This window comes from Bos taurus, chromosome 5 (assembly GCF_002263795.3).
Source record: "Bos taurus isolate L1 Dominette 01449 registration number 42190680 breed Hereford chromosome 5, ARS-UCD2.0, whole genome shotgun sequence".
NCBI classification, from domain to species: Eukaryota; Metazoa; Chordata; class Mammalia; order Artiodactyla; family Bovidae; genus Bos; species Bos taurus.
In genome coordinates, this window is record NC_037332.1 from 65674288 (window position 1) to 65686743 (window position 12456).

Here is a 12456-nt window from a genome sequence, read left to right on the forward strand (position 1 = left end):
GAAACAAACTCACTCAGAAGGACAATGCAGATCAGTTCAGTTCAATCTCTCAGTCACGTCCGACTCTTTGCAACCCCATGAACTGCAGCACACCAGGCCTCCCTGTCCATCACCAACTCCCGGAGTTCACCCAAACTCACGTCCATCAAGTCGGTGATGCCATCCAGCCATCTCATCCTCTGTCGTCCCTTCTCCTCCTGCCCCCAATCCCTCCCAGCATCAGAGTCTTTTCCAATGAGTCAACTCTTCACATGGGGTGGCCAAAGTACTGGAGTTTCAACTTTAGCATCACTCCTTCCAAAGAACACCCAGGACTGTTCTCCTTTAGAATGGACTGGTTGGATCTCCTTGCAGTCCAAGGGACTCTCAAGAGTCTTCTCCAACACCACAGTTCAAAAGCATCAATTCTTCAGTGCTCAGCTTTCTTCACAGTCCAACTTTCACATCCATACATGACCACTGGAAAAACCATAGCCTTGACTAGATGGACCTTTGTTGGCAAAGTAATGTCTCTGCTTTTGAATATGCTATCTAGGTTGGTCATAACTTTCCTTCCAAGGAGTAAGCGTCTTTTAATTTCATGGCTGCAGTCACCATCTGCAGTGATTTTGGAGCCCCCCAAAATAAAGTCTGATACTCTTTCTAGTAGTGGAGTGCAGTTTACTACACTGGTGGGCCCAAGGCAGAGTCTCCTCTTAGCCAAGGACCCTGACCAGTTTTTGTGAAAATGTTATATACCCTAAGTGTACTTGTTCAAACTCACCTCCCCAAATTCCTTGAAACTAGTCTGGACAAGGTAAAAGAGAGATAGGATCAAATGATTCCTGTGTCACAAGACTAGATAAACAGTGGATATTTATCAATAGACCTATGGTCATATCCAGATAAACATAATGAAGTTTACCACTTTGTTCTGTTACAGAAATAATTAGTATATTCTTTTAGGCAACAGAGAGTCCAAGTCCAAGTCCCGAGGCTCTTTTATCCGGGGGGGTCTGGTTTTCCATTGGTATGCCATTTCTATAGACACTGGGCACAAAGTTCAGAGTCCACTGGGAGGGTGACCATGTGTTTAGCCTAATGTTCGCAGCCTGGCCTAAGATGGAGTCCAGCGCTGTCTGTTTCCTCCTTCATTCCCCCCTCTTGATGCTTTTAACTCATATTACAAGCATCATTCATAGGGATATGTTGCACCCTGGCTCTCTGACCCCCAGTTTGGGAGAATGACATCAACCTTTGGGTTACAAAGTTCATAATACATTGTAAAATTCAGGGTCCACAAAGCAGAACTATCAAGGCAACTATAACAATGGTAAATATAGTTTTCCACCAATCGTTCTTCACCCAAGATAGGACCGAAGTCCAGAAATGAATGTTTTCATTTCACATTGCTTTTACCTGGTTTTTCATGTCATCTAACGCAGTTGATACATTGCCAGATAAGGCAGGAATGCATACACAACATTCAACCTTAATAGCACAGGTCTCTCCTTGAGCAGCCAGCTGGGAGTATGGCCAAAGCCATGCTATTTTGAATTACCACTTTTCTCATTTGGATTTGCTCTTCATTTAAGGCTTGGATGGCTTTTGTTCTATCTAGGAGGGCCTGTTTTGTGAAATTAGTCAAGGCCTCTACTTTAATCATAATATCTGTGGTCCCTATAGAGGATACGAATAAGGCAGCAATATACTCATACCATTGAAACACAGATCTTGTCCGCCTAGCATGTAAATAAAGTAGATTTACTGGGGCTTGTTGTAGGTTAGGCTTTTGTTACATTGGCATTTATATCAAATGTAACCCTATGACCCGAGTCTATTGACTATAGATGTAGCTTACACCAAGAGAGCAAGGAGAGGTTATGATTGACAAGAGAGAGGAAAGTCTCTTTGTCATCCCAGAAAAGAGCAGAGTGGTTTAAAATCTCCTTGGCAGAGCGGTGACACCCACCAAGGAAGTCCATCAATCACTGACAGAGGCATAGCCCCACATACCCAGCAGTTGGAAGTGTTGTGGAAGTCTGTGTAGGAATATGCTCATGAGATGAAAACATCGTCTTGAGTTGAAATGGAAGTTAAATTCAAACTCACGTTGATGAGGCCAAATAGCAGGAGTTGATTGTGCGGCTTCATCCTGAAGGGGCTCGTCTGGGATCTTCTTTTCTTTCTTCTTCTTAAGGATGACCTTAGTCTCTTGAGGATCAGTGGGGTCCCTCTGCATAGTCCACTCAGCGTTTTCTGGGTCTGCGTGGTATGCTGTCTTCACCTTCGTATGATGGATCCAAGGGACAATACCTGCAACTTTAACTGCAGTAGGGGTAGTTAGAATAACAGTATAAGGACCCTTCCACCAAGGGGCTAGTGAATCATGCCTCCAATCTTTGACCCATACTTAGTTACCAGGCATAAACTCATGAATCTGTTCCCCCAAGGGGAATGGCACTCTTTCTTGTACAAACTTAGTTACCTGACTAATTACCTTACCTAACTGCTCTGGGAGTTGGTGATGGACAGGGAGGCCTGGCATGCTGCGATTCATGGGGTCGCAAAGAGTCAGACACGACTGAGCGACTGAACTGAACTGAACTGCTCCATCTGCTGTGAAATCCCATCCCCCCTTACCTGAGGCAAATTGGTTGTTTTATTATGGGAGGGGGTCTCTCATATACAATTTTGTATGGAGAGTAGCCATGGGACCATAGGGTCACTCTGAGTCTGAGTAGAGCCATCAGAAGTAAGTCCACCCAGGAGCCGTCAGTCTCTATGATCCGCTTGGAGAGTGTCTCTTTAAGTGTCCGGTTGGTCTGTTCCACCATCCCAGAACTCTGGGGTCTCTATATAATGTGTAGTTTCCATTTGATGTTTAAAGTTTTACTTACTTGTTGTACTAGATCAGCTATGAAAGCCAGGCCATTGTCTGATCCAATGCTGGTAGAAAATCCAAATCTGGGGACTATCTCCCTAAGCAAGCACCGGGCTACTTCTGATGCTCTTTCAGTCCAGGTAGGAAAAGTTTCTACCCATCCCAAGAATGTACATACCATGACCAGCAGGTAACGGTAGTGTTCGCAAGGTTTCATTTCAGTGAAGTCTACTTCCAGGTGTTCAAAGAGCAGCGTGCCTTTTAGTTGAATCTCTGGAGGTTTCTGTCTGTGCCAAGAGGCAGCATTGGCCTGTAAGCAGGCAGTGCAGTTCTGAGATTCTGTTCTGCATAGGGAAGAGAGGCAGGGAACCAAAAAATATTTTCGAATTAGCTCTTCCAGTTTATCATGGCGTAGGTGGGTCGCTTGGTGTGTTTGGCTCACCAGAGTGTGTGCCAGCTCCTCTGGTACCAATAATTTGCCACTTGGCAATTCCCACCATCCCTTTTCAGTCTTAATAGACCCTTCTGCTTTGGCTAGTTGGTTTTGGGCTTCAGTGTATTTTGGAGAGTCCAATGCTAGCTCAGGCAGTTCTGCCAATACGAGCGCTTTAATAGGGGCCTCACTTGTTATCCCCATGCCCTCAGCTGCTTGTTTAGCAGTCTTATCTGCCAATCTGTTTCCCCAAACCTGGGGGGTATCCTCCTTTTGATGTCCTCGGCAGTGTATGACTGCAACCTTTTCTGGTTCCCAGACAGCATCTAATAGGGTCAGAATTTCTTCCTTATTTTTGATATCTTTTCCCCCAGCTGTCAAGAGGCCTCTCTCCTTATACAGAGCCCGTGTACATGTAGTGTGGCAAAAGCATACCTGGAGTCGGTGAAAATATTTACTCTCTTGCTTTTTGACAGCTGGAGTGCTCAAATCAAGGCCCATAACTCAGCTCGTTGAGCAGACCAGTGCTGTGGCAAGGAGCCAGCCTCGATGATCGTCTTTTCTGTGACTATAGTGTAACCCGACAGGCACTGTCCTTGTTTTATCAGGCCAGTGCCATGAGTATATAGGACCCAATCAGGGTCCGGAGTAGGTTGCTCTCGGAGGTTGGGTCTGCTAGTGTGGATGTCTTCCAAGACTTCCCCACAGTCATGAGAAGGTCCACCCTCTCCTACTGGAAGGAGTGTGGCTGGGTTTAAAGTCTGGCAAGGCTCAATACTGGAGGTTAGGGTTTTCACGTAATAGCCCTTGATATTGAATAATCTGGGAGTTTGATAGCCATTTGTGGGGATCTCCTTGTAAGAGTGTGTTGGCCTCATGTGGGACTCTTACGACCAGATCTTGGCCTAAAGTCAGTTTAGTAGCTCTTCGTACTAGTAGGGCAACTTCGGCAATTGCTTGCCGGCATCCAGGCCACCTGGTGGCGAAATTGCCAAGCTGGCTTGAGAGACAGGCTACAGGTCTGTCCCGCGTTCCCACAGTCTGAGTTAACACTCCATTGCTGTTTTGTCCTTTTCAGTTACATATTGAGTACATGGCTTGGCAAGGTCTGGCAGCCCTGAAGTGGGGGCTGATATAACTGCCAACCTTAGTTCATCAAAGGCTTTTTGTTGTTTTTCAGTCCAATTTAGTGGATTTTCCTCAGGCCCTGTCAGGCATTCATATAAAGGCTGGGACATTTGGGAATATCCTGGAATCCAAATTCTGCAAAACCCAGTAGCTCCCAAAAACTCCTGGACCTGCTGATGAGTCTTAGGTGTTGGGATTCTCAGGATCACCTCTTTTCTGGACTGGTCTAATAACCTTGTGCCCTTCTTCAAAACAAACCCCAGATACCTTACCTCCTCCTTGCAGATCTGTGCCTTCTTCTTTGACACCCAGTAACCTGCTTCCATCAGCAGTTGGAGCAGTGCTTTCATTCCTTCCCAGCATTTTTCCTTGGTCTCAGCAGCCAGTAGCAGGTCATCCATGTATTGTAGGAGCCAACATCCACACTCTTCTGAATGGAATGAGCCCAGGTCAGAAGCCAAGGCTTCCCCCAAAATAGTTGGGGAGTTCTTAAACCCTTGTGGGAGACAAGTCCAGGTGAGCTGTTGCTTGGTGCCCCCGACTGGACCTTCCCATTCAAAGGCAAAGATGGGTTGTGACGCTGGGGCGAGGCATATACAGAAGAAGGCATCCTTGAGATCTAGGCAAGTATAAACTTTAGTTCTCGGTGGGAGGAGACTAAGTAAGGTATAGGGGTTTGGAACAGTGGTGTGTAAAGTCACAGTAGCCTGGTTGACTAGCCTGAGATCCTGTACAGGCCTATAGTCCTGTCTTCCTTCCTTTTAGGCAGGATGGGTGTATTCCAAGCTGACTGGCACTCTACTAGAATGCCCGCTTGTTTCAATCTATTGATGTGGGGTAGTATGCCAACCTGGGCCTCTATCTGTAGCGGGTATTGGCATTTTCTTATCGGAATGGCGCCTGGCTTGAGTTCTATTATCACTAGGGCTTGATGTTTAGCCAGCCCCTGGGGGGTGGGGAAGTTGTCTTCCCCCCAGACCTTGGGGAATAATTGAGTTAGCTCTCTTTCAAGTTCTTCCGGTCCACCTGGTTTTTCCTTCGGAGGCTCATGCAGCTCATCTTGCTGGTGGGGTGGGGGTGGGGGTGGGGGGCCAGGGAAGGTATTGAGAGAGAGAGAGCAAATAAGTCATAGTGCCCACCCAGAAGGTGGGCCTCTCCTCAGTACTGAAGAGATATGTCAATAATTGAATGACATCATCCCATGTTGGTCGATGGGTGCAAAAGATGGTTTCCATCAATCTAGTCATACCTCGTGGCTCTTCTGAGGAAGGGGGGGGTATGCTTTTGCCAATTTAGTATGTCAGTTGATGAGAAAGGCTACAGGAGCTTGATGGTAATTACCATCCTCCCCTTGCACCGGAGGTTGTTGGACTTCTCTAAGAAGCATCTGTAGTGGTGCCTTTCCTTCCAGCTCTCTGGCAGAATGCAGTCTCTGCTTAATTCCAATGTCTCCCTCCCCTTGTACGGTAGTACTTCCTGGGAGCGGAGGCTAGAGCTTGGGGCGTATGACGTCAGCAGTGTTTGAATCCGGTGGGTTGTAGACTGCTGCCCCTTCAACTAAGGTCAGAGCTTGCCAGAATGGTGGCTCTACAACCTGTGGGGCTGTCGGGAGGACTGGTGAAAGTGGAGGCTCTGGGAGGCTTACTGGCCTCTGGTCAGTTCCCTGTGGGGAAGCTCTCGGCACCGCAGGAGCGTTGGTTGGTGGGATCATCATCCAGTACGGTGGCGGGGGGCGTTTTTCCCCCTCTGGGTCCTGTAAGATTTCCTTCTCGTTGATGTTTTAGATGTCTTTCTTGTCCTGGCAGGCTTAATTGGATGAGGATAAAAACACAGATGAATTAGATACCCCATGTCCCAGGCTTCTCCTGGAAAGCCAATTCGTACAAAAAGTACTGATATACTTTTTTTTCTTTCTTTCTACCTTAACTCGTTTGAGGGATTGGGTGTTTCGCAGCAGATAGGGCACTTCCTGGGGGAGGGTAGAATACAAGCACACAAGGACCAAGTTTCTACTCCTAAAAACCCGCTGGCGATTGCTTGGTAATAACTTCCCCAAAATGGCGTGGACACACCTCCTAAATGACCTTCACAAATTTCCTTCCTAAACCCTAATATGCTTGTCAGCCTGTGTACCAAGCAATCGCTGCTGCCTGCCTATTCCAGGCTCCTGTGGGGCCGTGCCCCTTCTAGTCCCTCCCAGGGGGGTGATCAGGCCCCTTCTTCCACCCTGCCCGGTGGGTTCCTCCTCACCTGAGTGCTCAGTTCCCCTGCTGCCATCCACTACCTGCTAACGTGAAAGGTATGGGCATTGAGAAGCCGAATCCTTCCAGAAGGGTGAGGCACCTTCCCCCCTCTAGAAGATTCAAGCCGCAAGGCCTTGGAGTAGTCCCAATGGGACTTGTCTCCTCAAAGTGAGGAGTTTCCCGGCCAATGCACCAAATGTTGTAGCCACGCGTCCAGGAAACAAACTCACTCAGAAGGATAATGCAGATAGTGGAGTGCAGTTTATTATACCGGCGGGCCCAACGCAGAGTCTCCTCTTAGCCAAGGACTGTGAGCAGTTTTTGTGAAAACCTTATATACCCTAAGTGTACTTGCTCAAACCCACCTCCCCAAATTCCTTGAAACTAGTCTGGACAAGGTAAAAGAGAGATATGATCAAAGTTAACCCATGATTCATGTGTCATAAGCCTAGACAAACAGTGAATACTTATCAATAGGCCTGTGGTCATAAGATAAACATAATGGAATTCATCACTTTGTTCTGTTACAGAGATAATTAGCATATACTTTTAGGCAACAGAGTCCAGGTACAAGTCCTGAGGCCTTTTATCCGGGGGGTCTGGTTTTCTATTGGTATGCCATTTCTATAGACACCAGGCACAAAGTTCAGAGTCCATTGGGAGGGTGACCATGTGTGTAGCCTAAAGTTCGCAGCCTGGACTAAGATGGAGTCCAGCTCTGTCTGTTTCTTCCTTCAAGGCCACACGAAAACTGGTTAGAACCACTATAGCCCAAGATGGTGGCAGATTCGAATTCCAGTAGACTTTGAGCCTCCTTATATGCCTGTGCATGCTAAGTCACTTCAGTCACGTCTAACTCTTTGTGACTCCATGGGCTGTAGCCCACCAGGCTCTTCTGTCCATGAGATTCTCCAGGCAACAATACTGGAGTGGGCTGCCATGCTCTCTCCAACCTTCCTGACCCAGGGATCGAATCCGTATATCTTTTCCATCTCCTGAATTGGCAGGCAGATTCTAATGGCAACCCACTCCAGTACTCTTGCCTGGAAAAATCCGATGGCAGGAGGAGCCTGGTAGGCTACAGTCCATGGGGTGGCAAAGAGTAGGACACGACTGAGAGACTTCACTTTCTCTCTTTCTTTACCACCAGCGCCACCTAGGAAGCCCATTATATGCTCATTGTAATGCATTAGTGTATACTAAATGCCACACCCACAGATCCCAAGACAGTCCAAACATCAGTTTAGTTTAGTTCAATTGCTCAGTCGTGTCCAAGTCTTACCAATAAAAGGCCAAAAAATGAGCAGTGAATTTCTAATTTCCTGGAAATCCCCACCTATTCCCCAAAATAGTTGGAATAATCCTCCCATTCGCTAGCCTATTAAATTACTCAGCCCATAAAACCTAACCACCCATACTTGAGGGCCTCTCAGCTTCTGAAATGACCCACACTATCTATGGAATGTGTATCTCTCTCAGTAAATCTACTTCTTATCACTCTGTTCTTTGAGACATGAAGAACCTAAGCTTCATTAACTCCTGAGACTATATGTGAGATTTTAATTAAAAGACGATGGGTTCGTGGGAATTCCCTGGGAGTCCAGTGGTGAGGACTCCAAGTCTTGGGTTCAAGTCCCACTCTGAGTTTTGGCTGAGATCCAGTCCCATCTGAGATGAGATGCGTGGTTTCAATAGGCCCAATCTAAGCACAGGCTCAGAAATTACATGACAGAAACCGAGAAACTCAAACAATTTCTGGAAATGAAATATACTTTTGCTCCTATTCATTTTCTCCTCCTCCACCAAGACCTCGTCTCATCACTTACTTCCTCTGCTAATTAGTCTTCAAATTCTCCCTCAGACTGAATTCTGTCCTAACCCATCAATGTGAACATCTTCCCGTTTTGTATTCACATACTTCTCTCTCTCTATCATCTGAGAATCTGAAATATAAACCTACTACTTTCAGTTCAATGCAGTCAAACTTCCGTTCGTACCACATGTCTGAAATTTCTCTCATAGAGATAGACGTTCATTGACAGTTTATCTGCCCAAATCAATCCTTTTTCTTCTTGTGCTTGGTGTCACAGAGTCATTTACTCCCTTGGTGATCTCACCTATTTCAATAGTGTACTGCTCTTGCCACCCAGCCTCAGTCCACTGATACCAACTAAGTCAGTTTCCAGCTACCTACCTAGTAGGCCTAGGTTTCCTAGAAGCATCCTTTAAATATATATATATATATATATATATATATATATATATATATATAAAATATATATTTATTTATTTAATTTTGGCTGCGCAGCATCTCCATCGCTGCATGTAGGCTTTCTCTAGCTACGGCTGCTCTTCGTTGCAGCACATGGGCTTCTGATTGCGGTGGCTTCTCTTGATGTGGGGCACAGGCTCTAGGGCAGGAGGGCTTCAGTAGTTGTAGCACATGGGCTTAGTTGCCCCCAAGGCATGTGGGATCTTAGTTCCTGAACCAGGGATGGAACCCATGTTCCCTGCATTGGCAGGTGGATTCTTAACCACGGAACCACCAGGGAAATCCTCCTGGAGCATCTTAAACTAATCATTAAACTGTTGTTGTACCTAAAACCAAACTCAAAATTATACTGCTGTTTCCTGGCTCAATTCATGATTCATAGGCAATGAGCCTCTTAAGCAGGAAATCAACTCCTTTTCATCTTCAGTTCTTTTCTCTTATTTCATTCACTCAATTGGCCACCAAATCTTTTTCTCCATCTACAATCCACTACCTTAGGTTGTTGTTCAATCACTAGGTCGTGTCCAATTCTGTCACCCCATGGACTGTAGCATACCAGGCCCCTCTGTCCTGCACTATTTCCTGGAGTTTGCTCAAATTCATGTCCTTTGTCAGTGATACTATTTAACCATCTTATCCTCTACTGCCCTCTTCTCCTTTTGGCTTCAATCTTTCCCAGCATCAGGGTATTTTCCAATGAGTCAGCTCTTCACATCAGCTGGCCAAAGTATTGGAGCTCCAGCTTCAGCAACAGTCCTTCCAATGAATTTTAAGGGTTGATTTCTTTTAGGATTGACTGGTTTGATCTCCTTGTAGTCCAAAATACTCTCAAGAGTCTACTTCAGCACCACAGTTCAAAAGCATCAATTCTTCAGTGCTCAGCCTTCTTTATGGTCCAACTCTCACATCCACACATGACTATTAGAAAACTATAGCTTTGACTATATGAACCTTTGTTGGCAAAGTTATGTCTCTGTTTTTCAATATGCTGTCTAGGTTTGTCATAGTTTTCCTTTCAATGAGCAAGCTTCTTTTAATTTCATGGCTGCAGTCATCATCTGCAGTGATTTTGGAGCCCAAGAAAATGACATCTATCACTGCTCCTGCTTTTTCCCATCTATATGCCATGAAGTGATGGGACTGGATGCCATGATCTTAGTTTTCCAAATTTTGAGTTTCAAGCCAGATTTTTCACTCTCCTCTTTCACCCTCATCAAGAGGCTCTTTAGTTCCTCTTCAATTTTTGCCATTAAAGTGGTATCAGCAAATCTGAAGTTGTTGATATTTCTCCTAGCAACCTGGATTTCAGCTTGTGCTTCATCCAGCCTGGCATTTCGCATGCTGTATTCTGCACCAGTTCGTTTTAGTTCAGTTCAGTTCAGTCGCCCAGTTGTGTCCAACTCTTTGTGACCCCATGGACTGCAGCACGCCAGGCCTCCCTATCCATCACCAACTACCGGAGTTTACTCAGACTCGTGTCCATTGAGTCACTGAGGCCATCCAACCATCTCATCCTCTGTCATCCCCTTCTCCTCCCACCTTCAATCATTCCCAGCAAAAGGGTATTTTCCAATGAGTCAGCTCTTCGCATTAGGTGGCCAGAGTATTGGAGTTTCAGCTTCAGCATCAGTTCTTCCCATGAATATTCAAGACTGATTTCCTTTAGGATGGACTGGTTGGATCTCCTTGCATTCCAAGGGACTCTCAAGAGTCTTCTCCAACACCACAGTTCAAAAGCATCAGTTCTTCAATGCTCAGCTTTCTTTATAGTCCAACTCTCACATCCATACATGACTACTGGAAAAACCATAGCTTTGACTAGATAGATCTTTGTTGGTAAAGTAATGTCTCACCTTTTTAATATGCTGTCTAGGTTGGTCATAGCTTTTCTTCCAAGGAGCAAGCATCTTTGAATTTCAAGGCTGCAGTCACCATCTGCAGTGATTTTGGAGCCCAAGAAAATAACGTCTGTCACTGTTTCCATTGTTTCCCCATCTATTTGCCATGAAGTGTTGGGACCAGATACCATCTGCGTTTTTTGAATGTTGAGTTTGAAGCCAATTTTTTCACACTCTTCTTTCACTTCCATCAAGAGGCTCTTTAGTTCTTCGCTTTCTGCCATAAGGGTGGTGTCATCTGCATATCTGAGGTTATTGATATTTCTCCCGGCAGTCTTGATTCCAGAATGTGCTTCATCCAGCCTGGCATTTTGCATAATGTACATTGTATACAAGTTAAATAAGCAGGGTGACAATATACAGCCTTGATGTACTCCTTTCCCAATTTGGAACCAGTCTGTTGTTCCATGTCCAGTTCTAACTGTTGCTTCCTGATCTGCATACAAATTTCTCAGGAGGCAGGTCAGGTGCTCTGGTAGTCCCATCTCCTGAAGAATTTTCCACAGTTTGTTGTGATCCACACAGTCAAAGGCTTTGGCATAATCAATAAAGCAGAAATAGATGTTTTTCTGGTATTCTTTTGCTTTTTTGATGATCCAGCAGATGTTGGCAATTTGATCTCTGGTTCCTCTGCCTTTTCTAAAACCAGCTTGAACATCTGGAAGTTCATGGCTCACATACAGTTGAAGCCTGGCTTGGAGAATTTTGAGCATTACTTTACTAGTGTGTGAGCTGAGTGCAGTTGTGTGTAGTTTGAGCATTCTTTGGCATTGCTTTTCTTAGGGATTGGAATGAAAACTGACCTTTTCCAGTCCTGTGGCCACTACTGAGTTTTCCAAATTTGCTGACATATTGAACGCTGCACTTTAACAGCACCATCTTTTAGGATTTTAAATAGCTCAGGTAGGATTTTGTCACCTCTTCTAGCTTTGTTTGAAGTAATGCTTCCTAAGGCCCACTTGACATCACACTCCAGGATTTCTGGCTCTAGATGAGAGACCACACCAGCATGGTTATCTGGGTCATTAAGACATTTCTAGTATAGTTCTTCTGTTTAGCATTTCCTAAAAGAACCAACCTGTCCTTAATCCCCACTACTATCTGGAGTCCATTCACCCAAGGCCTGCAGGAGTTTCACCACAAAGAATAAACCATCCTACTCATAAACTTTCTCCTTTTTCTTAAAGTTTTTTTTCCATGTTATATTCAATCACTTTACCATGTTGATGCAAATCCCCTCACACTGTCATCCCAGGATCTCCCAGCCTTATCTTCATGTGTTCCAGTCACACAGGACCACTTTTCTTCCCCCTAAGCAAAACAAGTTTATTTGAACACCAAATAATTAATTTCAGGTACTGAGAGTTCACTATATGTATCATTAATCTCAAAGCATGTCTGACAACTTGTACATCTTTAATCAATGTTGAAAGAATTAACCACAAATCTTGAGTGACTGGTTCTTTAATAAGACATTGAGTGAGTAAGCTAAAGTCACTCAGTCGTGTCTGACTATTTGCTACTCCCTGGACTATACAGTCCATGGAATTCTCCAGGCCAGAATACTGGAGTGGGTAGCCTGACCCTTCTCCATGGGATCTTCCCAACCCAGGGATCAA

The 12456-nt window shown here is 45.2% G+C and overlaps 1 long non-coding RNA gene across 1 annotated transcript; it reads right to left on the minus strand.

Annotated features, from left to right (window-relative positions):
• Positions 1-1001: 1001 nt before the first annotated feature.
• Positions 1002-12142, minus strand: LOC132345308 (uncharacterized). The gene is made up of 3 exons (XR_009494555.1): positions 12057-12142; positions 3042-6230; positions 1002-2307 (listed from the first exon to the last, which is right to left on the minus strand). It is a non-coding gene; the product is annotated as an uncharacterized lncRNA (long non-coding RNA).
• Between the last annotated feature and the right edge of the window lie 314 nt (positions 12143-12456).